The following is a 14,541-nucleotide window of genomic DNA, read 5'->3' as shown; positions in this document are numbered from 1 at the left end:
TCTGCCATTATTTTCAATAAAACTTGTTTGAAAGAAGGTCTGTTTCCAGCGTACACATATTATTATTATTATTTATTTATTGATTTAGGTATTAGTTATTAATTATTATTATTATTAATTATTATTGTTATTATTATTATTATTATTATTATTATTATTATTCATTATTATTATTATTATTATTATTATTATTATTTTCAGGCTTTTGAATAATTATTCTGAAGAGCAAACTTGCTGAATGTTGGGTCGTTTGCTGCCTTTGCCTTTTTATGAACAAATTAAACCAAATCTGCAAAACCAACTCCTCCCTTTTCTTCCCTCAAATGTCCAGCCAGACTACACCACTTGTTCCAAAGGTATGTAGGAAGTATTTTAACAACTGCTTGAAGGTTAGGAAGATGATTTAGTACTTACATATATGACAAGTTGGTTACTGCATGTCTGCATTTAATAAGGAATAAAGGAAATGTATACAAGCCATGAGGATCTTTTATGTGTCAATGCAGACCAAGAAATAAGTTTCTTAATATAGGCCATTGACACCTTGTAGGGATCACCATACTCTTGACAGTTTGCTGATCCAAGTAGTACAGTTTGTCAGCATCACCCGAAGCATTTGGGGCAATTCTGGCATCAATTGCCATCATGAAAGTGGCAAACTCAATAGGATCACCTTTAAATTTTGGTACTTCTATGCTAGGAAGCAACATTGCTGCAGTCATGTGCTGCTGTGTCTTCAGGAGCATTTCTTGTTGGTACTGTGGTTGCATATCAAGACTTGGCTTAGGGGTAGAACTACAGGGAACGCTCTCTTTCAACTGAGGAGAGTCTGCTTTTGTATCCAAAGTTTGTGGTTGGATTGGCTCTATATTTGGATTCAACTGGGAAGGAGTATCTTTTGGCATGATATCCAAGATTTTGTTAGCTTCAGCATAAACTCTTCCTCTTGCTTGAGACATTATAATTTTGTTTCTAATTCTAAATGCTTTCTTTTTTTCTCTTCTCTTGCTTAAGTCTGAGTTCTTGCTCTTACATCACTTTTGTTTTTTTCTCTCATAGCATGCTGAGCTATCAACCCTGCCAATCCAGCTTTCTCTTTGAGGCGAGCAGATCTTACACTGGTTCTGCTGGATTTGGTCCTGCTAGTGGATGAGGCACAAAGACTTTTTCTATCAAGGTCTGCAGTCAATTGCAATTCACTTTCCTTGACGACCCAATTATTCAAATCAGTAATGAAACAATCAATAGATACTGTATTTTCTGAATGCCTCTTGCTTACTGTTTCGTTCACTGAAATTTGTTAAATGATTCACATACTGCTGATAACATTCATCATACTTATCACGTAATTTGCACAAAATGACCATTTCAGACTTTACCAGATGAAGGTTCTCACGATTGTCTGTTGGTCTAAAGATATCATTTCTGCTACTGGTCATGGCAGACAGAGCAGCAGTTAGGGCATTTTTCAAAGCATTTATTTGATCTTGTATCACTTCATCGAGACAATCTTCACTAACTACAGACACAACAACTTCGCCAAATTCCTGCATTTTCAATCACTAGATTTTCTTGAACTAATGCCGTTTTCTTCAAAGCCACAGGGATGAGATGTATAAAAGACACAGATACTGTTACTCACGTCACACTTTATTAAAATTTGAAATAAAATTCAAGTTGATGTCACAAGATACTTTAAACCAACTTAAAGCTTTAAATTCATGTAACACTTAGCACTACAACTAAAATTGACCATTACTGTAAGGGCTTATAGTTGGTCAGTACTCCATGACCAGAGAACCAGTGATGAGTACCATGCTAGTAGTACAAGGCGACGAGGTTCAAGAAACTGAAAACAACAAAATATACAAACTTACTAAAACTGTTAGATAGAAATTCCATAATAAACAAAGAATTAACAATAGTTTGAATATAACTACAAAGCACCACATACATGAAATAGAGTATATACAAATTTCAGTAAAGAAATAAATTTACATCTGTGTTACTCTAAGTACATCCAATATAAGCGAAACGAATTTCCAAGAGCGGGCTGACAGCGTCAACTGTTTGTTGACGTATGCCACACTTCTTCTACCGATCTACTCTGTCAGTCATCAAAAACCTTGATCATAAAGAAACATTTATTTCCAGAAACTCATACCTGTTACAATGAGGTTCCAACACTGATAACTACCAGCTTAAACAGTCTGTTCAAGAACTACTCAACAACAATTAACATAAACGAACCAATTACAGAAGTAACAATCCAAAATAGACTAAACAATGTTTACATGTAAAAACGGACAATTTAACCGTATTCACCAAGTTGAAAAACGAAATTTATCAAATGATTATATATACTATTAGTTTCTATAAAAAGCTGCATTTAAAGGTTCCATATGGATGGAGGCAGGCGTCCTACTCAGAGAAGAACAGTCTGGTGCAGAATCTTACTACAAAAACAGTAATTTGGTCTGTCTATCTGCTGTCTGTAAGTACCTTTCACCGGTGCAGAATCCCATGTAAGTATTAACAGCTGATAACCCAATTTATTAATAAGCATTAGGGGTTAAAGAGGGTTGAAGGAGAGAGGGTCTTTCCTTACTCAAAGACTACCTAACTAACAAGACCAAGCCATTTTCAAATCATTGCTGAATATGCTAAGATACGGGTGAAAATTACATCCGGGAAAACTACCGCTCAGTTGGTAGTCTACAGTAAACATGGAAATAGTCAATGCCATTAAAAGTAATTCTGAAATACGAAATGATAAATGGGGTAGGGAAATCCTACTTTGGCTAGCCGATGTTATTGACCTTGTTGCAGTAGATAGAGCGTCGATATCATCGTACATGTTACAGATATTTTTTTAAACCTAAAAGTTCCAAACCAGGAACTAATGAACAACAAGTCCGAAGGCCAGATGATGATAAATCAAGATACTTCTTGAGACTGTGTGAATATTTAGAGCAGAATGATGACTATTAGTACTGCCTGGATGAATTGATGTCCGTTCTGAACAATTTTGAAGGAACTACTACTGTAGTATATTGTAAGAAACACCTTAAAAGGAAACTCAAAGAATATTGTGGTCATCAGAAAACTATAACTGATATCAGTGGAAAGAATGGAGTTGTCTGTTTCAGTCACTGCGTAAAGGACGTTCTCTCAGATGAGTGGTATATATACATCCCCAGAGGAAAAGCGGTCCTGCTGACGAGGTTCAACTAATGATTTCAACAGTCGCTGAGATCATTCGAAATGATATTTGTTTGCGCCCTTATGAGTGTCATTTGTTTACCTCTGCAGAGCGAGTCATATCAGGAAGTAGTGAGCTTGTTCCAGAGTCTCTTAGGTTGTTGATAGATGTGGTCTTAAAATGTAGGGAAGATGACAGTAACATTCAGAGGGAGTCTGTCAGCTTCAACACGCTATATATAATTGTGGCAGTCCAACCAAAGTCATTTGACTCCCAATTTAGATAGAGTTAAGTGTTCATCTAAACAGAAAGTCATGGAGCACGAGTACTAATAGATATACTCTCTAATCTACGATTTTTGTTCACCATATAGAGAAGTCTTGAATGATGAGGCATTGGTCACATTAAACACATCTACAGTAGTCGGTCCGCAATCCTATTTCTATGTATGACAATGCTGATTACAATGTGGCAACTTTAGATGATCATAACATGTTCCACTCAATGGGAGGAATGAAGTGTGGTACACCAGCTGCTGAGCAGGTTACAGCTCAGACACAAGTTCTTTGGACAGAAAGGTTAAATGATGCCACACCATTTGGCCCACGTGGACTATTCAAGGTCAAAATATTATGAGGTCAAAATGACACTCGTTTAAACAAATGAAAAAACTCCTAACTGGTAACGTGGCCTACCTTTCTGTTGAATGCCATCTCTGAAGTTAGCTGAAAATCGAAGTATCAAACTAGGCTAATATAAGCTCCCGCTTTTACAAAAATATACTTTTTGTTTTCCAAAATTAGCTAACATGAAAATGGAATAAAATGAGTTAGGAATAACCCAAAAAAGAAACGTTAAACTATCATATTCTTCCCAAAGTAATATTTAAGTAAGTACCACCTTTTTTTCTAAGTGTCAAACATTCATAGCTTATCATAGTCAAAATAGAAAACCCATATGGTGACTTCGAATCCATCTGAAATAAATAGACCATAATTATAACACCATAAAACATTAAAGTCCATCAATAAAATGTGCGCCACATCGCACTTCCCTTTCTCTAGAACTGAAGTAATTGTCGCTTCAAATGTTAACTTTTCCAAAGTCTTCCACTTTACTTTACCTTTTCCGATGGACCTGCAACGCCTCTTCTATATAAAAAACACTGCTGTCCACTGACAGTTGGCCGTCCAATCTTTTTTTTTTACTAGAGATTATATGTCATTTTCTGTGACACACGTAACGAACTCACACCCACTTACTGATCCACAGATACACGCACGCTACATACATGAAACTCGTGATTAACTCATGTCTTTGGAATGCATCAATGACCTCAAATGTGCACTGGCAAGTTTCCTGTTTGTTTTTTCATCTCGGCATCTTCGAAGAATCAAGCGTTTTGCATTTGTCTCTAACCGGCAAGAGCTAAAGTTATCAACCCCACTATTTAACATTATATATTGCTAACAATGTCTTTAAGAAAAACATACCAACGACCCAAAGTCCGTGGTTATTCTCTGATAAAAGTTGAAGATATAGAAATACTAGTGCACATACCAAAGGACATTCATACTGCTAATCGACTTGACATTTTATGGTTGAACAACTTTTAGCTTCAAGATCTCTCTTATCCAAATTGGAAAGGTTTAATGGACAGAACATAAAGCAAAACATGATCATACAAAACTTCAGCTATCTTTCCTCTGCCATTCGTCAACTGAAACCCCAGTAATCCATCTATGTATAATTAACACTTGCCTTCTTCTTGCAGCAGAGGAAGGGGAAAAGAGTGGTCAGTCCACAACAATGGTTACCTTTGACCAGCCACAATATGTGAAATGGTTGTTGTTGCTGATCCCAGTAGCCCACTTTCACGATTAACTATCTATCTTGGAGCTAGGAGCTATTGGAACCATCATGGCAAGGGTTGCCCTTTTGAAAACCCATGGGAAACAGTTTATGCTAAAAATAGTGGTCCACAGGGTGAGTGGACATATATGCTCCCGAAGTCTACATGCACATTTCTTGACCCAGCAAACTTTAGGGATACTGCTTTTAGAATCAGTCAGTATTAATGAATGTCGAAAAACTTAATTAAAAGATTACTATTTATTTGTGATTGACAACTCGAAAGTTTGGATGAAATACTGGACTCTGTTTCTATTGGAGATAGTGTGAATTTAATTCATAGAAAGCTCGAGGCACTTCAATCATCTGGAAGAACAGAAAAGTTGTGGGTGTAATGTATGAAGCCTGTTTATTTATACAAAACGTTATGGTGATTGGGATCTTCATATTTACAATGTAAAACTTGTTACCTTATTTACATACAGCTGACCACCTGAATTATACAAAGTCTGCTCAAGTCTATCTTCAACACAAATGGTCCAGGAGGAGTTTGAAAAGTTTACCTCACTGGGATACTTCACACAGAGAAGATCTGATAAATTTTGGTCTGGAGTCTGGCCCGATATGACAATTGAACAATTTCTTATGCATTCTATGAAAACAACTGGAGGCCTAACCAAAGGATGTGGAATCACCCCTTCAGTTATAGCAAAATGGGTGCCATCTACAACAAATATGATTAATGCAGTGGAATTCTTCAGTGGAGTTACTGCTTCCTATTCTGAACAACATGTAGAGCTAAGGGACATTCGATAAAGCCATGATGTGACTGATATGATTACATTCAAAAATTGGTTTTCAGTTCATAATACATTCAACAGATCATCGCCGTTACTAACTTCCATAGCAACCTATGGGCAAACTTGGTGTTGAGGAAGAGGGATGCAGTCCTGAATCACATCACCAGGTCTCTTGGTTCAGAATCAGCTTTGGTTATTAGGATCAGAACGTTACTGGGGACTACCGCTATCGTCCCTAGAGAGTTGGTAGTTGCTACACAGGACAGGGATCACCTTCTCGAGGTTTGACACGATCTGGGGATTATGATAAATTTCGAGAAGTCAGATCTCATTCCCAAGCAGAGGATAAAGTATCTGGGCATGCTGATCTACATGGTAGCAGCACAAGTTTTCCCTGCAGACTCGAGTATCGGCCAGATCAATAAGGCATAACAGCTGTTCCAGTCACGACAGGAGCAGCCAGCTCAGCAGTGGCAAGTCATGATCGGTCACCTATCGTCGTTGGAGAAGCTGGTCCCTCTCATGCAGCTTCACCTTCGGTCTCTCCAGTGGAGACTGAATGAGTTTTGGCCACATCTTGAGACTCTGATTCCTTTCCCATTCCCCTGTTGGAGGAAATAAGAGATGATTTAGCTTGGTGGCTGGATTACAGGAACGTCTTAATAGGAGTGGCATTGCACACTCCCCCTCCAGACATGCTTCTGGTCTCAGAGGCATTGTCTGAGGGTTTGGGCGCACACCTGGAGGAGTAACTGACTGACTGCAGGAGAGTGAGATCTTCACGACAGGTACCTTCACATCAATGTTCTGGAGCTCAAGGTGGCCTTTCTAGCCTTCCAGGAATTCCAGGATCGAGTGATGGGACACTCTGTGGTGTTGATGAGTGACAACACCGACAACACTATAGTAGTGGCATTTGTCAACAAGCAGGGCAAGTCTCGTGTACCTCCCACTGCACCAGTTGACAGTGCAGGTGCTCAGCCTCCAGAATCAGGTGATAGGAACCGAGTGGTCTCTTCACATGGACATTGTGGAAAGTTTTTTGACCTGTGGGAGCCTCCAGGAGTAGACTTTTTTGCCATCCAGCACAACAGAAAACTTCAGGTCTTCTGTTCCATATTGTCGGACCCATGGGCTGCTTTAGAAGAAAACCTCGAGGTGTATGCCTTTCCCCTGTTCTGGATGATTTACAAGGTAATTACCCTGAATCTTTGGATGACTCTGGTGGCTCCCAAGTGACCTGCTATCTCTTCTCTCTAAGGGAACAAGAGAGCTTCCCTCCTGGCACAACCTTCTATGTCAGCCATAAATAGAACGGTATCACTTGGCAGTGCAGTCCTTGTGTCTTCATGCCGAGCAGCAACGAAGATGGCAGGATACCTTAGACAGCCCTCTGCATCAGTATACCTGGGAAAGTGGGCTGTCTTCTGTGGTTGGTGTTATGGACAGGGTCTCTCTCCGGTCAGAGCTTCTTTTCAGCAGGTATTGTATTGTACACTAAATTGCAATCCTTTTGGTATATAACACATTGTAAAACAATAAAAGCAACACAGAGAAAATATTATCACAAAATGATGCATGAATTCGTAATGCGCGGACGTAAAAAACGTTTTTTTTCAAAAGTTCATCATAAATCTAAATATTGTTCTAGAGACTTCCAATTTGTTTCAAAATTAAGATAAATGATTCAATATTACTATACTGTAAGGGTTTTAGCTTACAATTGCAGTTTTCGACCATTTCGGACGAGTTAAAGTTGACTGAATGTCGAATTTTTTTTATATATTTTTTTATGTGCAAATATTTCGAAAATGAGAAAAGCTACCTTCAATTATTTGTTTTGTATTCTACATGAAATTGCGCACATTTTCATATATAAAACTCTATGAAATGCCTAATATGAAACGGAGCAAATATAACGAGAATGCGACGTACACATTTCAGAGATTTGCGGCGGAGAATCCGCGCGCAGAGGGAAAGAAAGTTTTTTTTTTAAATTCACCATAAATCTAAATATTGTGCTAGAGAATTCGAATTTGTTTCAAAATTAAGATAAATGACTGAATATTACTAGACTGTAAGAGTTTTAGCTTACAATTGCGTTTTTCGACTATTTCGGTAGAGTCAAAGTAGACCGAACGTGTTTTTTTTTCTATTTATCGTGATTTATATGCAAATATTTCAAAAATGAAAAAAGCTACAACCTTCAATCATATTTTGTTGTATTCTACATAAAATTGCGCACATTTTCATATATAAAACTTTATGTAACAGCTAATAGCTAATTTAAAATGGTGCAAACATTACGATAATCGCACAAAAAAATTTCTGATTTTTTTCGGAAGACTTACGCGCGGACAAAAGGAAAATGTTTTATTTTTCATAAATTCACCATAAATCGAAATATTGTGCTAGAGACTTCCAATTTGTTGCAAAATGAAGGTAAATGATTGAATATTACTAAAATATAAGAGTTTTAGCTTTCAATTGCGTTTTTCAACCATTTCGGTAGAGTCAAAGTTGACCAAAGGTTGAAATTTTGGCACTTATCGTTATTTAAATAAAAATATTTCAAAACTTATGAAAGCTACAAACATGAGTATTTTTTTGTTGTATTTTACATGAAATTGCGCACATTTTCATATATAATACTTCATGTAACGGCTAATTTAAAATGGTGTAAAAATTATGTCAAAGTGACAAAATAATTTCTGAGATGTGTTGCTGATACTTTTTAGTGCGATAAAAAAGAAATTCGCACTTGCGCGCCTGCGTAATGATTTTAAACAAAACAACGCCTTGATCCATGAGCTCCCAGCATCCCCCAAGGCGCGTGATTCAAAAGTTTTTGCCTGGTAGGCCTATAAGTGTTTTTCCGCGAATTTTAAAAAAACTTTTTATGTCGACGCTTAATACGTCCAATCGGCCCCTGGGAGACAATTTATCTTGACATTTAATACGTCCAATCAGCGTAAGAGGGTTAATGGCAATCCAGTTTTATGGCACTTGTTTATCACCATAAAATTGGCAATTTATAGTGCCATAATTGGCTGAGTTTTGGTTAACAGCGCCACAACATACCTAAGAGGTACCATTAACCGGTTATCGGCGCCATTAACTGAAACTTGGCGCCATAAGAGGCATAAATTATTGTGTTTCGGTTAATGGCGGCTTTCACTTATCAGCACCGGGCCGAGAACGGAACCCGAGCTGATAACTGGGGACTGCCTGTATATGATAGAGTAACCTGTCTAGTATATTCTTTGATTAGATTATAGAAGCATATATATCCTACCCTTTTCCTAGCAAGGGGGGAAAGGGGGTCTGACATTAGACAAACCCAATTCTTGTATTTAGCTAAATGTCTCTGACAACAAGGTTTTGGTTTGCTTTTACATGTGAGATTATTTTTCTGCCCTCATGAATGAAATGTTCCAGAAGTCTGCTCATTGATCTCTTAGTCTTCATACTCCAATCAATTGAACAGAGGCTGGGTCCCTTTCCTTGCTCCAACGACCAGGAAAGGAACCATATGTTGAGTGAACAACAATCTGTTCATAAAGGCTCACTCAGATTCCTTCCACCAATCAGTGAGGCTTCCTAATGTAAAGAACCGAAGGTTTGTATATTGTGTAGGAACAAGCCACAGTTTTTAAAATTAAATTTTATTTTTCCTAACTATACAAACCTGAGGTCCTTTACATATAGTTTTGACTTAGAGACGTATAGTGGTATTGTTTGGCAACAACAACACAGGTTAGGTATTATCTCCAAACAAGAGGATTGCTTTCCCTCTTATTTCAGTTAACATGCAGGTGCTCAGGTGTATCTGTTGGACACTCAATAGCTCTATAAGATGAATGCATTCCAAGGGGGAATGTACTACAAGGCAATTCAACCTATGGAGTCAAGTGAAGGGTAGAGCACTACCCTCTCACTGAGATATTTTTCATCTGAGTATTGTTTCTCTGTGTTGAAGGTTAACTTCTAATTAAAATCTCTCTGCACGGCCATCACAGCCTTTTTTAAGATTGATTTTGGAATCTTGCTTATGGTTCCTATTTTGTGCTAATCATTTACCATTGCGAGAATCATCAAACAGATTATGTCTCATAAGATTAATTATCATCTTTCTGTTTACCCTATGGTATAACAGAAGTCTCTTAAGTCTCCTGCTTCGTCACAATTGATATTCCACTGCAATGATTCATAATGATTTTTCAGACAAGCACAGCAGTTTTTTGTCTTCTATATATTTTTTTCTAATCAGTAAAATGTTTAACTACAAGTTGTTAAACCCGAATTGGAGTGAATGTTAATATCTTTGCCTACCCTGATAGCTCTGCATCCAGAGTAAAGAGAAGTGTTCCTCTCTGAACCAACCCTCGCAGTGACAAGAAGCAATTCTGCTAGCAGTTTGTTGACATTGCTAAAGACTTCCAGCCTTCATTGCAACAGGAATCAGAGAACCATCCATACCTTAGGATGTTATTTCTTTCTCTGTCTAAATGTGTTGTCTTCATCTTCCATTTTATATGGGCTTCATGTTTGAGACACACTCAGTGTATGGAGTGTTTTTGTTTGCTTCATATCATATTTTTTATGTAAGTTTAGAAAATGTCAAAATTTTTCAATACCTCGAGACCATTTTTAGTGACTGGCATGGCATTGCAGAGGGAGACATAGGATGTTCTCCTAATATCACTTCTCCTTTTCAGTAAGGTGTTGAGTTCGAAGAGCCAGGGTGTACAGTGTACCTGGAGCACCCATTAATCTCAGTGTGTGGGTTATGACTTTATTTCAGTGTAGGTGTCAGTGTTTCATGGTGGTTTTATTTCAGTGCTGCACCCAGGGCAAGGGTGGGCACCTATCATACTTTGCTAACACATGGAGCATTCCTTTTGCTGCAAAGTTTCCCCTTATGAGGTGACCCTTGGTACTACCAGAATTCCACTATTAGTTAAGATGACTACCAACTAGAGGCAGTAGCTATTCATCTGATAGGAATGACAAGCATTGCTTTTTCAGTGCTAGCAACAACTTTCTATTTCAAATTCATTACATGACTTAATGCTTTGGAGTAGAATATGTCCATGATCCCACTTCCATTCACTGTGAAGTCAGCATCGATAACCGAAACTTGGCCCATTTTGGCACCATAAATCACGGATTTTATGGTGCTAGATGAGCGCCATAAAACCGGATCACCATTTACCAAGTCTGCCAATAACTGGAGACTACCTATAATTACTGAGTTAGTCACATATACAAAAATGATATTTTTTATAATGAGATAAGGTTTTGTACATACCCACTTCCACTCTGATGGACATTATGCATAAATCAGAATGAAGTGATTAGCTAAGTCGTTCCTAGTATTGCCTTTGGGGGATGGCACTGTATACCTACACTGAGCCATGTAAATTTGAATTCAGGCTGCCATACATTAAAGATATCATATTTTTAGTTCATATAATGTGGATGTACCCAGAAAATTAACAGCATGGAAATTTAACCTTTACAGAACTTGCAAGTGCTAAGTGTCCAATATCATTGGTAATGTATTGTGTGTAGTAAACTTCTATGTGTTAATGAAGATCACTTCTCTTTGCCACAGATAATCTGCTTTGTTATAAATGGTCACTGGAAGAACATGTTTTCTTCGTATCGAGTTAATTTTCCTCAATAACAAACTCTAGGTAAGTGATATAAAAGTGAAGTCATTGCAATAAAAGAAAATGTCCCTAAATTATATTGAATCTTGAGTCACTTAATGACACAATTGCATTGTTGAAGACCAAGGCTGTGAGTTATTCACGATGCACTGAATGACATTTTTGGCAGCTTTCATCTTGTTACTTTGAGCCTTTGTTTTAAATGTTAACTTAACCACAAAGTACAAATAATCTGTTGTTCCTACACAATACACAAACCCTCGGCCTTTATCATAGGAATTGTCTTCAGCAAAGCTGGACACTGCCATTGAACTTTTAACAAGGTGGTTCAACAGTTAACTACTGAACGACCGGGTGGGAATCCTGCCCTACTAGTCGGCAGTGTCACTTTACCTTCAGCTGCGTGCTGCCCTAAGCCCTGATTGCCATTTCCTTCACTTTGTTTGCTTTGCTAAGCATCGCTCCTTTCTGTTTCAGTTGGTATTCTTTTTATCCAAGGGTCTTACCAAGCAGTTATTGAGCTGTAGGATCCCTACAGCAGCAGACCAAAATTGAGACTATCATGGTGGCATCACCATCGCTAGTGTAACTACCCACGTCCGGTAAACAGGTATGACGACACCAAACCCTTAATTTCGATTTTTGCCGGTTTCCATGTATTGGTGGTTTTTTTACTCACCTGTGATTCTGGGACATAGTATTTCATTGTTGCTTTGTTTATTTCAATTAGCTTAGCTATTTCAATTTTTTTTACTGCCATTTATTCTCAAAATGTCAGATTCTAGTTTATCTTAGGCTAGGTTTTGCGCTGATGGGTGTATGTAAAATTAGACTAGTTAAGTAGATTTATGATTCCCATTCTAGATATACTAGGTCAGGGTCAGGAGTGTAATGGAGAGTTAACATGTTCTGAGTGTCAGGAAAGGGAGGAGGAGAAATGGAAACTATGCATTTCTCATCCTGAGAAAAATGCAAAAGATAGGAAGTGGAAGCAGCCCTTAGAGCTGAAAGTAAGGTTATACAAACCCTCTTTCCTTTACAAAGGCTAGGATATGACCATTAAATTCTTGAACAAGGTGGTTAGGCAGTAAGTACCATCTGGTAGGCAGGTAGGCCTACGTGCCCGGATGTAAACACTCCACTTTGATTTTGGCTGTCTTCCAATAAAGATGTATGTTTTGAGCTCTTGCTGACTAGCCGTTAATTACGATTTTCCCAGTGGGATTTTTCATTTATTATTTTTGAATATATATACTATATATATATATATATATATATATATATATATATGTATGTTTCTTATCTATATCATATATATATATATATATAGATATATATATATATATAATATATATATATATATAATATAATATATATATATGTATATATATATATATAAATATATATATTTATATATATATATATATATATATATATATATATATATACATATATATATATAGTATATATATATATATGTATATATATATATATATATATCCCTAAATATATAGTATATATATATATATAGTCAATATATCTATATAAGATATATACTATCTATAATATATATAGATATATATATATATATATATATACTATGACTATAGATATATATATATATATATATATATCTCTATCATATATATATATAGTATATATATATATATGTATAGTCATACTATATCATATATATATATATATATATATATATATATATATATATACTATATATATTATATGTATATATATGTATATATATATATATATATATATATATATATATATATTATATATATATATATATATATACCTATATATATAATATAATATATATAGATATATATATAGAGATATATATATATTATATAGATATAGATATATAAGGTATAGAGTATATATGTATATATAGAATATATATATATATAGATATAGATATATATATATATATATATATATAATACATAATATATATATATATATATATATATATTTATATAGATATATAAGATATCTATATATACATCATACATAAGATATATATATATAGGATATATTAATATAGTGCTATAATATATATATATATATATATATGTAGATATAGATACATACAACATTAGATATATAGATGTTATCTATATATATTCTATATATAGTATTATTATATAATATATATATGTATATGGTATGATATCTATAATAGATATAATATATATAGATATATATAATAGATAGATAGATATATATATATATTATACATATTATATATATATATAGATATATATATATATATATATATTATATCATATATATATATATATATATATATATATGTATATATATATGTATAATGTATCTATATAATATATATATATATATATATATATATATATATATATATATATATATATATATATATATATATATATATATATTATATATATATATATATATATATATATATATATACTATTATATTCTTATAATGTAAGTTTGGAATGCAATTATAATTGTGGTAATATGATGGATTCACATCGGAGCCTGTGTATCATGTTATGAAATGTGTGTTTTGGTATGTTCAGATTTCCCAAATTTAAAGATAACATGTGCCAAGTAATCCCACTTTTCATTTTGAAGTACGTAAGACACAGAGAGAGTGAAAGCTCATAAGCCTTTTGAAGAGGGTGTTTTTGCACTTTGAGAATGTCTTAGCTAAACTGATTTCTTTATCGATGTAAACACGTGCGTAATTTTTCTTATCATCGCGGACGAGCCTGTGAAGGAACAAGGGAGCCTTATTCATACCCATATGTAAACGCAGTCAAAGAGGCATTGGATTAGGTACCCCTATAGAGTTGACGTAATATGTTTTCGACTTAGACGTGTACACTGAAATACACCCATTCCCTTGATACGATAGTTACGCATATAAAACGTAGATTCATTCGCTTTAGAGACTCAGCGGCGGACATAGAGAGTCTAACATTGCTCTCTCTCTCTCTCTCTCTCTCTC

At 35.3% G+C, this 14,541-nt stretch overlaps 1 long non-coding RNA gene across 1 annotated transcript in view; it reads left to right on the top strand.

Moving 5' to 3' along the window:
• The first annotated feature begins 200 nt into the window (after positions 1-200).
• The window catches only part of LOC135204729 (uncharacterized), a 25,298-nt gene continuing 10,957 nt past the window's right edge, over positions 201-14,541 (top strand). The window contains exons 1-2 of the long non-coding RNA XR_010312312.1: positions 201-356; positions 11,471-11,552. This is a non-coding gene — a long non-coding RNA (uncharacterized LOC135204729). The remainder of the gene's footprint in view (positions 357-11,470; positions 11,553-14,541) is intronic.

Source organism: Macrobrachium nipponense, chromosome 47 (assembly GCF_015104395.2).
Source record: "Macrobrachium nipponense isolate FS-2020 chromosome 47, ASM1510439v2, whole genome shotgun sequence".
In the NCBI taxonomy this organism is placed as follows: domain Eukaryota; kingdom Metazoa; phylum Arthropoda; class Malacostraca; order Decapoda; family Palaemonidae; genus Macrobrachium; species Macrobrachium nipponense.
This window is presented reverse-complemented; position numbering and strand designations above follow the sequence as displayed.